The sequence below is a fragment of the Meriones unguiculatus genome, chromosome 1, assembly GCF_030254825.1.
Source record: "Meriones unguiculatus strain TT.TT164.6M chromosome 1, Bangor_MerUng_6.1, whole genome shotgun sequence".
NCBI classification, from domain to species: domain Eukaryota; kingdom Metazoa; phylum Chordata; class Mammalia; order Rodentia; family Muridae; genus Meriones; species Meriones unguiculatus.
Window position 1 is genome coordinate 48,140,858 of NC_083349.1, and position 12,945 is coordinate 48,153,802.

General features: G+C 39.7%; 1 protein-coding gene across 2 annotated transcripts in view; it reads left to right on the forward strand.

Moving 5' to 3' along the window:
- Window positions 1-5,198: 5,198 nt before the first annotated feature.
- Window positions 5,199-12,945, forward strand: part of A1cf (APOBEC1 complementation factor) — a 79,848-nt gene continuing 72,101 nt past the window's right edge. For both annotated transcript variants that reach the window (XM_021650072.2, XM_060388353.1), the window contains exon 1: window positions 5,199-5,280. The gene's annotated coding sequence lies outside the window, so the exon portion shown is untranslated. The remainder of the gene's footprint in view (window positions 5,281-12,945) is intronic.

Genomic DNA, 12,945 nt, shown 5'->3' on the forward strand with positions numbered 1-12,945 from the left:
GAGTTTCCCTGAGTTGCCTTAGTTGGCCATCACCACCCTGCATTCTGTTCTTAGGTTTTAAGTTCTGTTTATCATTCTGTGCTTCTCCTTTATAACATTTGTTAAAGATGTAATGAGTTTACCATTGGAGTACTGCTGTGGGTTATCAATATTTACTATTGATTTACCTTTTAGTTAAGCAGCGATTATTCCTAAACCAGCTGTATACCCAAATCATCACACAGACACTGGAATTTATTTAATTAACCTAGAGCACAATGCTGGGCAATAGTTACTCCATCCTAAACCTCCAAGCCCACTTAGTTTCCTGCCATTCAGATTTCACCCATTATACTTGCTTTTAGTCATGTCTTAGGTCCGATTCATCCCTCCTTATGGTTCCAAGTCCACTTCTGTAGATTCTCCACTCCTCCCTCCTGCTTCCTCTCTCTCCCCTCCAGACCAGGATGTCCCACCCTATCCTCTCCATTGCTCAACAGTGGGGCTGGTTATTTAATTGACAATATAGAGAACAAATGGTGGCATGTTTACACAAACTTGAGACAGGTGATGCTTAGAATAAGCACCACAATGCAATGTCTGGGTTGAAACCAGATAGTGGGGTAGAGAAATCAGCATTTGAATGAATAAGGGTAAATTGTGTATATTCCAAAAGAACATTATACCAACAGGGTACTCACTTTCTGTGCCTGCTCTGTTAGCCATGAAAACCCTAAAACCTAGCCTAAGATAAAAGAGAAAGTTCTCACAGACATTCTTACCCTTCCTGTTTGTTAGACTGTTTGGTACAATTCTGATGGACTTGCTCTGCCTCTCTCTGTGTCTGTCTGTCTTATTCTGACTTTCTCTGTCATCTCTCTGACTCTCATTTTCTCTCTCTCTCTCTCTCTTTCTTTCTCTCTCTCTCTTTCTCTCTCTGTGTGTGTGTGTGTGTGTGTGTGTGTGTGTGTGCATGTGTAAACATGTGCAAGTATTTATGGGAATTTTGGATGGGGAATATCCCAGGTAGGAATGATAGAATGATTAGAGCGATTGACTTGGGATGTGTGGCTGGGAGAGGACAAGGTAGCTTAGGGGGTTCATATCTGCCCAGTCCCAGTGGTTTAAGGTTATTAAAAATCTAACCAGTGTCTGTATACTTTTATTTTTATAATAGTGGGCTAAAGAATAACTGCTACATTAATAATCATAAGAATGAATGTGAGTAATAATATTAATCATTAATACAATAATTGCACAGCACACATGCAAGCACATGTATGCACATATGTGTTTAGGTGTGCATACATGTGTGTGCAATCATGAGTGAAAGCCAAAGGTCAGTATCAAAGTGTCTTTCTCTATCAGTGTCTACCTTATTTGTTTTGTGACAAGATCTCTCACTGAATATAGAGTTCACTGATTGGCTAGAGTGGCTGAACAGAAAACTTTCTTCTCTTCCCAACCACTGGAGTTACAGTCGTGTGCCCAGATTTTCACAAAGGCTCTGGGGATCCAAGCCCAGGTCCTCATGTTTGCCAGCTCCCCAACCCACCACCTTTCACTTTAAGCAGTGACCATATCATGAAAGCTCCCGAGGGAAAAAAAATCGGTCTGCAGTAATTTGTAGGATAAACTAGTAGGAAATTGGTATTTTTCCAAGCACTATTTAAACTGGACCTCCTCTAACAAAATAGAGGCAAGTGTTGCTCTTATGAGGATAGTGAATCTCCGTTGTTAGACTGATGGACTCAGGGTCTTGGGTTGACACCACGTTGATCCGGTGGACTCTTTGTCCCAGGACCACAGATCCATCGTGAGTGAGCAGCCCTCACAAAAGATGCTGCTTGGCTCTTTTTATGCTCTGCTTCTGTTCAATAAATTCCTACTCTTATAATAGAATGGTTTGGGAAATAAAGATTAACAACCTAACAATGCTGTCAAACTCACTGTTGTCACTGGCCCTCATGAGTAATGTGTGGATTACGGTTTGACATGAACATACCCTGCCGTGTGAAATGCTGGGATTTATCTAGGACAATGGGCTTTTTGTGTAAAACTGTTGTAAATGGAATGTTTGCTTTCTCTCTCAAAAATTTATGTTAAAACGCTAACCATCCCTACAGTAGCATTTGGAAATAGGTTCTTTTGAGGGTAACTAGATTAGAGCAGGTCTTGGGTAATATGAAAGCCCTTATTAGAAAAAGGCCTGTGGCCAGCAAGATGATCAGCTGGTAATAAGGCACCTGCCAACACACCTGATTACCTGTGTTCAATCCCCATGACCACATGGTACAAAGAGAATCAATGCCAGTAAGTTGTCCTCTGACCTCCATGTTTAAACTGTGGCATGCATATTTCACACACACACACACACACACACACACACACACACAAATAAAAGTTAATTTGAAAATATTTTTTAAAAAAAATCTCCCTCTCCATGGCCACATTTCAAGAAAAGTCATGCACAGACATAACCAGAAAAGAAGACCCCATTGGCACCTGAGTTTGGAGTTCCAGCCTCTAGACCCCTGAGAAAGTGAGAGTTGTTGAAGCTGCCCAATGTGTAGTGTTCTGTTATAGCAACCTGCACTGCACAGTTTTATAATTAAAACTGGTTATCCCTTACTCACACTGGTTCCACTTGGATACGTCTAACTTGCTTGCTGCTGGAAAAGTGCATGTGGGCCAGGAGATCTCATACTTTGAATTTTAGATTTGGGTCTTTTCCTAGGGCTGTGTCTTAGGGTATTCTCCAGAGATGCTGGCTAGTGGCAGCAAGCCACAGCTCCCAATCAGTTAACAGTCAGGAGGATTCTCTACACTGCTCGGCTGTGACAGCATGAGTTAGCCACAGAAAGTGCATTTTAAATTCGGGATACTTTCAACTAAAAAAGGGGGTTGTTAAGAAATAATCCCTGGTCTCTCTCTCCTCCCTCTTTCTGTCTCTGTCTCTAGCCCATTCCCCCTCTCTCTTTCTCTGTCTCTCTCTTCCTGTTATGTTTTCCTGTCTCCACCAACTATCTAAGCTCTGCTTTCCTTTTTTAAGGTTTTTAAATACTCACCACAGCCCAGCCACCTACCACACCATCAGGCACCCCCTGCTGACAGAACCTTCAGTCTTGCAAGACTAACAGTTCTTTGCTGGATCAGACTCAAAGTAAGAATTGCTTACTCACTGGGGAGCCAGACAAGCCTAGATTGAGCTTCTCCTGGGAAAACCAATAGGTTCTTGGCGAATGGATCCATTCCTTAGAAGAAAATAAGTCAAGACCCATAGTTGTGAATGTCTACACATAAGAAACAGTGACTGCTATCTCTAGCTGTCACTCCTTGAGCACAATTCCAGGGCAAATCAATAATTCCAAAGGTGTTTTTGTTAGAGCAGGCATGCACTGAGTGGAAAAAAATAATATAAATCAATCAATGCTTCATGCTAGAATAAGCAAGTCTGTAAGCAGAATGAACACTGCACTAGATCTTGAATCACCTCTCTTGTCTAATCACAGCTTCAGTGGTGTCATCCCTTGCTTGTTTTGTGTTTTTCTATAGATAAAAATGTCCTAAGTGGTTCCTGGGAAATTAGACTCCTCTTACTTGACCTGAAGCCAAAGGAAAACATTCTTTAATTCCAGTTTCACAGCCTGTGTCTTACAACCCTTAAACCAAAATTTACTCAAAAATAAGGAGTTTTGATTCTTTTTATCTTATAAATAGATTTATTTTCTAATCCCTTTGGCTTTGTTGATCTCCTTGTGGAGATATTGTCTCTTCTGTGTCCTTCTACCCCCTCCCCCTTCTTCCACAAGATTCCCTGCTCTCTGCCCAAAGTTTGGCTGTTGATCTCTGCATCTGCTTCAATCCCCTGCTGGGCGGAGTCTTTCAGAGGACATCTATGGTAGGCTCCAGTCCTGTTCCCTCTCTTCCAGTGTCTATCCTGTTTGCCTTCTGAATGAGAATTAAGCATCCTCCCTAGGATCTTCCTTATTAGTTATCATCTTTAGGCCTGTAGATTTTAGTATGTGTATCCTCTATTATATGGTGAATATCCACTTATAAATGAGTATATACAATGAGTATCTTTCTGGTTCTGGGTTGTTGCCTCACTCAGGATGATCTTTTCTAGTTCCATCCATTTATCTGACCATTTCCAAGGGTGTCAGCAGAGACTGATATATCAACCACGGACCATGCATGGAGAATACTTATGCCCCCTGCTCAGATGTAGCCCATAGGCAGCTCAGTCTCCATTTGGGTCTCCTAGTAAGGGAAGCAGGGGCTGTCTGTGACATAAACTGGGTTGCCTGCTCTTTGATCATTTCTCCCTGGTGGGGTGACCTGACAGACTAAGGTCAGATAGTAAGGGAGGAGGACTTCCCCTATCAGTACACTAGGGGAGAGGGATAGGGAGAAAAGAGTGGGGCAGGGGGACCAGGAGGATATGATGGAAGGCTACAATTGGGATGTAAAGTGAATAAATTGTAATAAATAAATTCTTTAAGATTTATTATATAGATTGGTACTCATGCTAGATAATTTAACTCTAGAGTTTACATTTTTAAAAAAATACAAGTTATTTTTTAAAAGTATACAAGTATACTTTAAAAAGCACAATTACTACTGAGATTTCAAGCAACAAACAACTGCAGGGCTCTTACATAAGAGCGAGTTCCCTCTTCAAATCTGAACAGGCAGCTTCTACCAAGTGAGATGTTTCCCCAACCTGATCTGGCCTGAGTTCAGCTGCTTGGTTATATAAGCGCCTTTTGTATTTTCTGTTTAAAAACCAGCATTCATCTGTATGCTTGACCTAAAACTCCGCACTGAAAGCCATGTAAAACAGTAATAGAAAGAGTGTGGCACAATGAAATATTCTCCTAAATCACATCGCCCATTGCATCACTTCGACATAGCAATTAAATAAGATGACAACATAAAGAAAAGCTTAGTTACCTAAGACGAAATGAATTCAGCATTTAGATTTATGTCCATAAACTAGGTTCAAAATAGCATTGACCCCAATGGTTGTAATGAGAAATACATTTTCATTTTGTAAACAAGGCAGGCAGTTTCATAGCTTCTGTTTAAGCCATAGTGGCCCAATTACCTGGTCAAAGGGCTGCATGGATGCAAGAGACAGGGTGAGTTAAAGTTTAACTCCTGGGAATTGTAAACCAAACCTAAAGCCGCTGAACCTTTGGAGTTTGATACGATGATTAGAATATAACCAAAGAGGCATGCTGAATTCGCCATAATCAAGGAACCTTTTCCGGGTGGGGAACCTCAGAAATTACTCAGGTATGGCCCATGATTTTTGTATTTTCTGCCTCAATTCTAAGCTTCTGTATCTGCTAAAATGCAAGAAAACAATCTGTACTCTTTGCTATCCTGAGCCTAATCAGAGAATTGTCGTTTGCTTTTTAACATAATGAGACCAACTGAAAAACAAGACAGTGTGTTGGAATGATCCTGTGATCACAAGATGAGATGAATGCGATGATTTACCCCTTGACTGGGTACATTTCCAAAGCCTGAGGAAAGTGGAGCCATCACTGTGGTCTCACAAGCGGGGCTGCGAACCCAACCTTCAGCCGGATATCAGGGAGAGCCCGATTTCCCTGTAATTAACAAAAGACACAGCGTAACATCTCCGGCAGCTTTTTTTAGCTCTGTGTGTCATTCTTAATTCCTATCATACTCGAGACCCCACTTCTTCACTTAATTTCTGTGTGTTACCACCTTAAAAAAAAGAAAAAAAAAAGAGTCAGGGTGAATTCTTTTTCTGCCATTAGCCTGCTAACCAAAATAATGCCCTAAACTATTTGCTTTTGTTTCAAGTAAGAAAAGAAAACATTTTGGAAAAGTGACTGTTTCTGAGTGTGTTAAATCCCAACCTTGAGGTGTCTATTTATTAAATTGCTTTCACAGACTGAGCAAACACAGCACAGCGCACATATTTTCACATTACCATTTTTCTCACCCCTAAAAGATAGCTAAAACCCAAAACGTAATGGTTCTAAAGGGGGGAAACTGATCAGGGCAACTATCAGGGAAACTATCAGAAATCTCAGTTCTCTGATTGAAGAACTGTTGCTTAACCAGCAGAAGCAAAGTACATGCGGTCCCATTAAGCACGTTTCTCTACTAGTGCAAGTTACAGGTGTGAATCTCCAAGGAGATGAGACCTGAGAAATCATTTGTGCATCCTAGGAGATTCATGTTTTATAAGCCAAATCTTAGTAAGTTTTCACTCTGTCTGTAATCAGGAAAATCGAGATGAGTTGCTCCAGCTTGAAATTCTGAAGTGCCAAGCAGCACGCAGCGAGGAAAAGGAACCTGGAAATAAAAGTGAGATTGCTTACTTGTGCAAACAATTAGGAATTCTCCTGCTGTTACACAGCAGTTGACACTTTCTTATTTTTTAAGGCCATATTTTCTGGAATAATATTATTACTTCTCAGCTTATGAAATGTGTACATCCTGCTATTCCAATTTACTCCGTGTTAAACTTAAGGGAAAGAGAAAAATAACAGTTGGCTAGAAATCAGTTGTTTTAGGTGACATTCATAGAATGAAATAATGGATACAAAACCATGAGTCGCTGTTTTTAACTAGACAAAGTTATTAATCTTTGATGTTTCAACCGTATCTGCATTGCACTTAGGAAACATAGAGGGTCACAAACATGTGTCTCCACAGTCAATCCAGAGCTGAGTAAGTGAAGTTAGGCACTGAAGTTAGGCAACTGAAAGCCGGTCTTCTTACCATTTGGGTGCTCTTTAGTATAACAGTAATTGCTCAGTACTAGCTCATCAAGTGCATTTCTGAGCACACCCTAGATTTAATTTCATGTTATTCTCATAACACCTATATGAGGCCAATACTATCATTATCTTGTACTACAATATATCATACTGTTATTACATTGAGGAGCAGACGAATTTCTGAACAGGCTCAATGTCAAAAGCAAGTGATGTAGCCAGGACACTCAGCCAGGTGGTCTGATGGCAGAGCACATGTGTGCACTGTACTCGGTCCCGCGTGTACATGGATGTTCATCACTGTGATTAGCCAAAAGAACAGGTAATGCAGTTTCGTAACCTTACTTTCTAAGAGAACTTCTTCCAGGAGCATTTCTCTATCAACATCTGTCCAAATTTATACTCCTTAGGCTACGGGCTAAAAGTAAATCACTTTTATAGCCCTTGTCTAGTGTTCGTGATGACCAGATCAACTGAAAGCATCGTATTCAGACAGATCTCAGCCAAACCTTCCAAGAACTCACTTACTTCCATCATCTTTCACCAAATAAAGCCATGCCCAGATTAGAGGCTTTAAAATTAATCGCGGCAAGAATGCCAGACTGTTCTACAGAACAATCAGGCTACAACACTGACTCCCAGCCTCCCTGGCTTATGAAGCTGTGTCCCAAGATCTCAGGTTCCTCAGCTATGAAATGGGTATGTGATCTACCTGCAGAACGTTATAAAGATTGTTAAGCAGAGCACTGGAGCCAGTTGCTCCCCCTTACCATTTTCCCATTTATAACAATCTTTCTTAAAAAAACTAAACTGTCCACTAGCTTTCTCAAAGCAAAACAGTTCCATTGAAGTAGAAAAGTATATAAATAAAGAAACCATTATTTAGAAAAGCCCACTTCTTCAGAACCTGAATCACACACACTTTATGTGTATTTGTATATATATATATAATATAACTACAAACAGGATAACTTTTGCTTTAGAGACTATTTCTCAAAGCTACTACTAAAACTCAACATGTTTTATGACGCCCATAGTTTCAGGCTCTGACACTGTGTATGTTAACTTCATTCCACAGACAGCTGGTTTAAAACCCATTTCAGTAACTGTCTGAAAACACTGGCACCCCTTAGGAGGATGGCTAATACTTTGGGTGCTATTTCCCAATGGCTTTCATTACCACATGTGTCTGTACATGACTCAGTAAGTTCAAACAAGACAGTATTGATCAACAGAGGATAAACATCACTTTATCTTATCCATAGACACAGTAACCAGGCTTCTCTCAAGTGTAACTCTAACAGTCCAAACTCCCCCAGGAAGGCAGTTGGGAAAGATGCCTCACCTGCTGTGACAGTGCATATTCAAAATCTAAATCCCATCTGCTCCTTGGTTTAAAACTGCAGGTCTAGTCAGTTATCATTAACAAATATTTACTGCCAAGTGGATCAGGAATGTTGATTTATCATTTTAAGCCATCAACCCTATTCCAACCATGCTATAAGCTTTTAACATCGTTTTTAGAATTTTATTTTTTAAATTACATCATTTTTCCTTCCTGTTTCTCTTCCCAACCCTTCTCAAGTATCTCCCACTGCTCTTTCTCAAATACATGGCCTCTAGATCTCTAATTGTTTACATACATAGATGTGTGTGTATGTGTGTTTGTGTGTATATATAGAGAGAAAGGAGATGATGATGATGATGATAGATAGATAGATAGAAGATAAACATTCCTAAATATATAAACATATTTATGTTATGTATTTACATAGATATTTCTAAATACTACCTACTTAGACACTATGATGTTTCTGACCATTTTAATTTAATATAGCAAAGTTTTGTGTGGAATATTTTTGATGAGTTCAAATAACAGGCTAAAATATAGCCTAAAATATACCACCCTGGTAAGTGGTTCCAGAGGAGTGGGCCCAGGAACTCTGTGGTACCCATTAAGTTTAATCTTCATAAACTTAAGTCCCTTATCTAAAAACAGTACAGTGTTTGCATATAAAATATGCACATACTCTAAGCTATCTCCGGGCTACTTCCTGTCCCTTGCACATTGTAAACAGTATTAACATAGTTTCATGCTGCATTGCTTATACGTTATTCGAGATAAATATCTGTTTATGTTCCATACAGATGTATTTCTTTCAAATATTTTTAATCTGTGGTTGGCTGAGTCTATGGATAGGGAACCCACAAAATTAGAAGTCCACGTATGTTAGCCTTTGTTAAAATGATTGTCTTCACTAAACTACGCTGACATCCTCAGCACTCTAATTTGACCTTTTGAAAGACATCTAAGCTAAGCTTGTCCTCTATGGATTTATGGGGGAAATTGTGTGTGTATCAATATTCACAATCATGTGATCATGCTCCAGGCTTGCTTGTTCCACTGGGGATTGTTTTCTAGTGATGTTGAGAGGAAAGAGTCATAAAGATATGATAGCTCCCTGTACTCGCAGAGTGATCTGCGTCAGTAAATAACATATCTAATGAGAGTTAGCACATGACAGTTTAACCAGACTGAACGTCTAAATAAGCAAATTCGATTATAATTCTATAAAATACCATTTAATAGTAATGACTTCATTTCCTCCAACAATTAGGAAATAATTATTGGTCGGGATGCTCAATTGATTTGAAGAACACTATGTCTGAGTATGGGAATTACATACTCTAGTACCTTATCACCACAGCCTATTCTAGCTTATAAATGTATTTCAGGGCCAGCAAGATGCCTCCGCAGGTAAAAGCACTCACAGTGTAAGCCTCACCCCCAAGTTCAATTCCCAGAACCCATAATGAAAAGCAAGTACTAACTCCCCAAATTTCTCCTCTGGCACGTCCGCATCCATACTTAAACTCATACATCACACACACGCATGCGCACAATAATAAATAATTACTAATAAGAAGTATTAATACTGTGTGATTAAATTTGTTCTTTGACAATTTCATATATACACATCAGGTTACTTTCACTCCAACCTCTCTTTTGAAAGATGTTTGTGTTAACTCTTTGAAAATTTTATACACTGTATTTTGATCATATTTACCCCCAACTTCTCCAAGATCCACTCCCACCTTCCCATGACCCTCACCTTCATGTTCTTTTCTTCATTTTAATAACTAATAACCCATCAAATCAAATCTGAGCTGTCCATACACATCTGGGTATGAAGCTATTCATGGGAGCATGGTTGCCCTCTCAGAAGCCATATCCTCTTTCGTTACAGTTTTCCTTATGTATTTATTGATAAACGTTTTGAGAATTTCACAAGTACTGTATTTACATCATTTCTCTTTCCTATCCTCCTTCACACTCCTCTCCATGTTCCTCCAACTTTCTGTCAATGTTATGAACTCCTACTCCATAATTATTATGGTTATATATATATATATATATATATATATATATGTACATATATATATATATACATACACATGCACACACACATTAATAAATACAAGCCAGAGTCCCCTTAGTGTCGTTCATACATACATGAGTTTAGGGCTGACCACTTTGACCAGGATGACCTATCAGGGATTTGATCCCTAGTGAGGACTAATTCTACCTCTCTCGTTCATCTAGGGATGGAGCCTTCTGAAATTTCCTCAATCCACATAGGCATGTCAATTGGGGTCATTTTGTTTTTCTGGTCTTGTTAGACACCCTCATTGTTGAGCTTTCATGGGTGCAGATTTCTTCTCATACATAGTAGACCCCATATTTCAGGAGATACCCTAGTCCTCTGAGAGCCACACTCTAAACAAACAAACAAAAACACCAAACAACAGTGTCAACAAAACAAATAAACAAACCCTACTCTAAGAAGCCATCAACTGTCCATGGTTTTTCTGTTAAGGGTGGAGCTCTGGGATCCCGTCCCACTCCACACTAGAGTGTTGTCGGCTGGCTTCCTCTTGTGTAGGTTGTCTGCATGTTTTGTGCATGCAGCCTCAGCTGCTGTGAGTTCATGAGTTCAGCAGTCTATCCCAACCTTCTGCTCTAACAAATTTTCTGTCCCTCTCCTAGAATGGCCCCAAGTTACAAGGGGCGAGTGTGATAGAAATGTCCCAATTGTAGATGCCACTCTGTGGTTGCTTATTTTCTATACTTTGACCAGATGGGAGTTTCTGTGTTAACTATTGTATACTTACAACGAAACATGGGGTTTTCTGAGAATGAGGTTTGAGACCAGTTAGTAGAAAGCTATGAACTTAGAAAGAAGTTTGATACCATATCAGTTTAGCAAAATAGTATCAGATTCCACCCTGAGGCCTGAGGCCTCTAATCATAGGTTCTTGGGCAGATATGCAGTACCAGCCATGAGTTTCATTCTGTGAGGAAGGCCTTAACGCCAACCAGAAAGTGGCTGGTTATATGCATAACCTTTGTGCCATTGTGTCTTACCATGCCAGACATTAATGCAGGGCACAGGATTCCCAGCTTGAGTAAGACTACGGATGACTTTTCCCTCTGGTAGGCTGCATAGCACCTTCCAGAACTATGAAAGCATTTCAGCAGGGAGGAAGCTTCCTGGTCAGTACTGGCTTGATTTTTTTTCATGGCCTGTGAACAATGTGTGTGATGTCTTCTGCAGAAAAGCCTTCCTATCCAGTTCTGGTGGGCAAACACAAGCAATGGCAATGGCCTATGTTGTTTGTCAGGTGTCTGGGATGCCTGTGACCAACAACCCAAGGAAAGGTATCCCACCTAGCACTAGACATTTTTTTTTTAATTTTGGTACCCTGTGGCTTCTGGTAGAGCATTATAGAGAATAATGGTGATTAACTCCAGTCTGACTATTTTATATGAATATATCTATATGTTTGTATATATGAAGTTTATAAAACTAGGTTCCTGTATGTCTCTTTCAAACATCTCTTGTGTTAACGATCCTTCCTCCAGCCCCCTTATTGTTCCTCCTCCCATCTTGTCTCTCTCATCCTTGTCCTGATAATCTTTTGTCACATTAAAGTCACTTTGTTTTGTTTGTGACTCACTGAGTCTGACCTGGGCTGTTTTTATAACAGTGAGTTTGGAAATAACGACTAGAGCCCAGTGGGCTCAGCAATGGGTATGCAACTGAAAACAATGCTTCCCATTTTTCAGAATAAATAAGTTCAGAAACAAGGAGTAGGGCCCTATGAGAGATACCTCTCCATCCATTTCTGATTTTTTTCCAGGACCTGTCTTATGAAGGCCTAGTTCAAGTAACTGTAGCTGCTGTGAATTCATGATTATAGTGGCCATGTCATTTCTAGAGAATGGCACTTTGCAGTTCTCCCTATCTTCTGGTTCGTACCTTCTTCCCAGGCTTTCTTCCATAATGATCCCTGAGGCATGGAGGGAGTAGTATAAATGTATTGTTTAGGAATGAGCCTTCAACGTATTATTCTAATAATAATAATAATAATAATGATAATAATGAAGTTCTTCATTCACAGAGTTGAGTAAGACCATTGATATATTTTCTCCAGACTTAGTGGTCTAAGTAGGAGCTTCTGACACTTTCAAGCTATACAGAAGAATTGAAGTCTCTAGTTTAGTTCCAGCTTGGTTGTTCTATATCTTACAACCACGGTGCCTGGTGTCAGCAGCATCAGTCTTACCAAGATGAAAGACAGGACCCTGTACTGTTTGAGGAGACTTCTGGGGGATCCATACCGAGCAATTCCTGAAAAAGTATCCCACAGAAACAGCGCTGTTGTTTAACATCCTACTGTCTCTGCAAGTGGCAGCGACAAGAAAAATTTTTAAAATATTTTATACAGGAGAATTTAAATGAGTTTGATGTCAAATTTCTTCATGCTCACTTTAGTATGTTCTTCCTTATAGTAAATGAGTGATGATTTCTCATTCCATAGGTTCAAGATAGTTAAAGAAAATTTCACCTCTCTTTTTATGCAGAATAGCACGAATTAATAGGTCTTCAGCCATTCTAGGGGATATCAACTTACATATCAATAAATTAGAGGCTAAATGAAACAATAGAGTGAGGACACATCAAGGTCAATAGAAAGCCAGTTTCACAGAGACCCCAGAAGAAAGTGGCCCTAAAACGAACTGAACCATTCAGTTACTGTGGAATAATGCAGTGGGCAAATGAAGGCATAGATGATGATAAAATCTCCTAGCAGACTGTTGGAAGAGTGCAAAGCATTACAGACAGATGAAATTGTATTC